We start from the raw sequence: 5,858 nt of genomic DNA on the forward strand, positions 1-5,858 counted from the left end.
AGAGAGCACTAGGGAGACTGCATAGGAGAGCTGCGTGGGAATGTGACAGCTCTAGCATGGATGAAAAGCTCCTTCTACTACAACCATAACGCCATGTCATCTGTGGGGGTGGTCCCTGCTCTCCATCAGAGACAGACACACGCACACACACACACACACACACACACACACACTGAGGACTGGTTGTAAGGAGTTGGTGTCACAATGTCCATATAATAATATGCTGCCAGAGTGGTGGGGTTTGGGGAGGGTACATAATGTAGTTGTTGACTACCTTTGTTGCACCCCAGCTGTTTTGGTGCCTCTTCCACCTGATGGAAACTATGTTTCAATAGCGTCTTTTCAGAGTACCAGTCTGTCAGAGGAATTCATGTTTTTTTCCCCACACGCTTTCCTTCAATATCATGTGCTTTGTGTACTTCCAGAGCAAGTCACTGTATTTAGATCTAAACAGGGCTCTAAAGATTATGGAAACGGATAGTTTTAGCAATAGGAAATGGCAGGCGCGCGCGCACACACGCACACAAACACAAACACACGCATGCACACACACACACACACACAAACACAAACACACGCACGCACACACACACACACACACACACACACACACACACGCACACACACACACACACACACACACACACACACACACACACACACAGAGTCTTGTGTGAGGTGTCGCGTGAGACAGCATGTGTGGTTACAGGGGTCGTGCTCCTTTTCTTTTATCCCTCTCGTATTTGTGAGCTAATCTGCAAACACAGACATCTCTCCTGGATAAAGGCAAGACTCATCACATGTTGTTCCCGCCTCTCCTTTTCTCTCCGGGGGTTGACGCGAGTAGACCACCAGGCTCTGATCTCTCCACAAGAGTAGAGGCAGAGTGATATGGGCCGGTGTCCCTGTGTTGAAATAGATGAAACTCTGCTTGAAGGAAGGGGGTCTGGTGGTACTTTGTCTGGGCCATCTAGATGGGGTTGATAGTGTGTCATGATAAGTGACATGAAAGGACCTTGTCATCAGCCTTTGTTTTTCTTTTCTTTTCTTTTTTCCCCACCCCTCTTCTGTATCTGCACCAACAAGGCAAAGCCCTGACAGGCCTAGGAGCTGCCAGCCACATACAGGACAGAAAGTGTCGGCTGGTGGAGACGTACAGTACGTTAGAAACATTACCAGAGATTTCCCAACCTGGCAGAAACATTATGGCATGTGAAAATCGTGAGCTATGCGTGCTATGCGTGCCCAAATATGTGACATATGGCTTGGTCTTGTCAGCGCGAAAACACTGAAGCTGCATATTTCATGCAGGGGGAGGCCTGGCGGAGCAGACATCGGAGTACGGGTTCATTGTAAAGAACGGAATGGAATGAGGAACGGTGTCCAACACACTTATTTGATACCATTCCTCATTCTATGGTCAAACACATGTTTTTTCGACACCATTCTTCACTCCGTTGTCAAACATACATGTTTGATACCGTTCCTCATTCCGTTCCAATTGCATAGAATGAGCTTGTCCTTGTCGCTTTCTGCCTCCACCAGCCTCCCCCAGCATCACATAGGCTACTGTATAATTTTCGGCCTCAGTTGTAGACAGTATCACTATTATGTTGCTTATCAATCATGTCCATGCACTTGTGTGACTCATAATGTCAGTGTTTTCTTGACAACACAACTGGTTCGATAGAAATTAATCTGATTAGGTCAGGCTATTAGTAGATGTTTTTCCTATTGATCCTATTGATCTGATACTGTGTCATGACTGATTTCGGGGACGCCAGAGACTCTTCGCCTAACATGATTTATCTCCTATGTTTGATTGCTCTCTAGAGCTCGGCATTGTAGCATTACATGAATACCCTCTAACCTTACCCCCTTCATAGCATATCTTCAAAGTGGGATAATCTTACATTATCTGTCCAAAGTAGCTAGGGGTGGACATCCCTGTCAGACTGAAAGGGCTATTTCCTCTAACCTAGCAGGTTACCTATCCCTATGGAGGCCAATATTGCAGCTGTCATCTCCCTCAGCAGTTCCCTTCAATGAAGGAATCTTTTGTTTGGGCCAATAAGTCTGACTTTGTTCCGCTCTCAGGTGCACTAGCCACGGAGGATAAAGGAACACAATATGTCCTCTTTAGCATAGCTACCACTCACTTTCCCCAGGAGCCACGCACAACTGCTTCCTGTCACTAACTTCCATTTTCCTTGTATTTCTATTTCCTGATTCAAATGTATTCATAGTGGAACCTGAAATAATTCTGGAACTTCAGTGTGAATGTGAGGATTTGCATGTGTGTGGTCTGTCAATGACAAGACAGACAAATGAACATTCTTAAAATAACAGCGAACATGCAATGACACAACCTACAGCAGAAACATCCAAATCAAAGTGTAAAGTAAGATCTGGCGTTCACGTACTACATTCTTGTATGTTTCGGCGTGTTATGATTACACATAACGCACCTTTATAGGTCAACCTAAAGGAATGAGGTGGTCCCTGTGAAAATAAACATTTAGCTCCGAGATATATAACACAAGATTGTAGAACCCTCTCGCAGTGACAACATAAACCCTTTCCTCTCTCTCCCTCGGGGCTTGGGATTGTGTCTACTATTGTGATTGGTCACCACAGGTGAGGCATGTTAGAAAAATCACACGCCTCTCTCCTCCCTGAGACAGGTCTTTGTTTGTCTTTGACAGGGGGAATGCATAGCTAAGCATCTCTATGGCACTTTGAGCACTCAAAATGAGTCCCTGTATTTTCCTAATGTGCGCTGAGATCCACTTTGATCTGCCCCAGCAGGTAGGAGTATCTATATATGTGAGGGGGGGGGGGGGGGGGGGGGGGCAGTAACCTGCCCTGTTCTACTGCATATAAAGGTAAACTCAATGAGTCCCTGAAAGTGTTTCTCAGAGAGGCAAAGTACTGTAAGTTATTAACTCACTGAAGTCACTAATCCTTTCCCAATAATTTACCTCCCTTTCCATTATTATGAACACGTCAGCCGTGATGTAAATGATTTCAACAACACTGCATTGTACAGTATTGTTACTCAATGTTCACGTTTCATACTAAAACTCTGTCATTCTCTTCCATGTTGTCCATAGGACAGTGAAGCAATGGAGACAGCATTCTGCCTCCCACTGCTGTATGTATCTCTCTGAGATTTCAAAAAGTCAAAACTGAAGTCTGCGAAAAAACAACAGCCTCTGTGCATAGTAGGACCATTGGCGTGATATTTGATACTAATCTCACCTTTGAATCCAATTTTAGAAATATGAATACATTTCTTTCTTCTTATCCCAATCGAACACTGCTCTGTCCGTCTGGGTTATGAGAAATGGGTTTCCAATATCATAACAGAGGGAGGACGACCCGCTCGCTGGCACTAGGTCTGTGATGACTTCACAGATTACAATGGCCGCAATAAAAAAAAAGCACCTGCATGGAGTTGGTGTAATAACTGAGGCAGATGTACTGAACACTGACTGACGTGGGCAGAAACGGCCTCAGTGAACAAGGCAGGAGGTGTAGCTTTTTAGGAGGTGCAGCTTTTCAGGAGGGGTAGTTTTTTTGGAGTGGTAGCTTTTTAGATAACCTTGCTTGAGCTAAGGATGCCCAATACCATTTGAAAGCAGCAAACTCTTGAAATTGATTGACACTCTTTCCCTGAATCAGGCAATTCTATTTGTGCATTTGCAATTCTCAAAGCTTTGAACTACCATCTCTATAAAACTGTCATCTTCTTGGTTAATGACATTGAGGGCTTGGGACAACTGCAAATAAGTCTGTAAAACTACAATGCCTTTATATTATCATATTTCCTGTGTTCAATCAATACTCCATTCTTGAACATAAAGCGGCTTGAAGCAGTTGATGGGCAGTAGGATAAGTAATCCTGAATGCATTACCAGAGACAATTAGGACCCGAGTCATATGATCATGTCTAAACCTTGCATGGGCTCCAACAGGATATGCTGTTGTATGCATTCTTCTACATACACCCACCCTTTGATCAATCACTTTATCTCTACTGGATCTATAATGGAAAGGGAATTAAACGATTAACTTAACTAAACTAATGTAATGACCTTTGATTTTTCCCTTCCCTATTCAGAGAGAGAGAGAGAGAGAGAGAGAGAGAGAGAGAGAGAGAGAGAGAGAGAGAGAGAGAGAGAGAGAGAGGGAGAGAGCGAGAGAGCGAGAGAGAGAGAGAGAGAGAGAGAGAGAGAGAGAGAGAGAGAGAGAGAGAGAGAGAGAGAGAGAGAAGATGTCATTATAATGGACGTCTATGACTGCTCCCTGACCACCATGCACATCTCTGGGAGCATTGTTTCTATACTAGCCATCCTGCCTTTATACTGATAATCAGATTTAGTTTTCTCTCCAATCAACGTTATTTCAAACAAAGGTAAAACTATAACGTCATAATAGCATTGTTAACGTCTTTCATTCCTCAAAATGTACACATCATTTACTTTTTGACATTGGCAATGTATCCAGTATATATGCAAAGTCTGAGAGAGCTTGGAGGGCTTATTCAGAATCCTTTCTCTCCTCTCTATGGATTCCTTCAATGGTTAGTCAGGTCATATCTTATCCCCTTCTGGGGCATCTTGTTGTGGTGGTGCATGTAGCCTTTGATGTCGGAGAGCATAGAGGCTTTGGCAAAATAATGGCCCGCTTTGGACTCCTGACTCCTACTGATTAACCTCTGTATCTGTGCTGTTTGATAAGATGGAGAAGTCTCCCAACATTCAAAGCAACATCTTTGCTGCCCTGAGTTACTATTGATATACTGTACATTTGTGATTATGTGGCATCTTTATTTCAATGAGTTGCCAGTTTTTTTTCCTGTAACTTTTGGAATACCGCCTCAACAAATCCATTTGAAGTTATTTTTCTGTACTGTTTCTCCAGACCCTTTTAGTCTTGCAGACCTCATATTTCTTTCACTGCCTGTGTTGTTCGGTTATCTGTGCACTTTGAGATTAAAGAAAGAGTTTGGCATCGTCTGGCGGTAGTCATTGCTACATATCTCATCTAAATCCGCTGTAATGGGCCTAATAAAAAGGTCTTGTTCTCTCATTTTGTAAATACCCAGTGTGTGCTGTTCATCAAAAATGTCATTCTTGACATAATGACAGTGCTAAAGGAAAGGAGAGTTGTATTGATAAGCTGTTTGACCACATTTGATCTCTTGCCATTTTAATTTGTCACAGTTAAATGTTCAAAAGAAATCGCACACCCTCAGGCTGTGATCTTAGCAAAGGATTATCTTGAAGCGGATGTCACATCAATTAATTTGAACATTGGTTGTCAAACTCTACCAAAGTCTCAGATTCATTTTGTGTGTGTTGAATTTGTTAAGACATTTCCTGTCTTTTGCGGCTTTGACAACCCATAACCTTTTGACAACCCATAAAATGTACTGTTGGGTCGTTAATAAGCAACAGAGCCTCTGAGTCTGATCGTCTCTCCTGAAGCTTGGATCCAGAGGACGAGGTTTTCATTTCTTTTAGTTTTGATTGAAAAAAAAAGTGACTCTTGTATTGTTGTCCTGCAAGATATGCTTTTGGTTTTGTTGACCAAGTAATGTACAGATCAGGATTACCTTCTGGCTTAATATGTAAAGGTGGAGTCTTCTGCTGGTTGTTTAAAGTGCCCCAATTACTTTTTTTCTTTCACTGGAGTGATGTTCCTTTCCAAGCCAGGGAATTTCCTTCATCCAGAAGCACTTAAGTTATTACTGTGGAGGAGGATTCATTCTGTGCTGCAATGCTTGTTTGAAGTTCCCCTCAACATTAGGTATTGGTAACACTCCCACAGATCACAGATCACAGCAGCAGGCT

This window comes from Nansenia antarctica (assembly GCF_963989245.1).
Source record: "Nansenia antarctica genome assembly, chromosome: 3".
NCBI classification, from domain to species: domain Eukaryota; kingdom Metazoa; phylum Chordata; class Actinopteri; order Argentiniformes; family Microstomatidae; genus Nansenia; species Nansenia antarctica.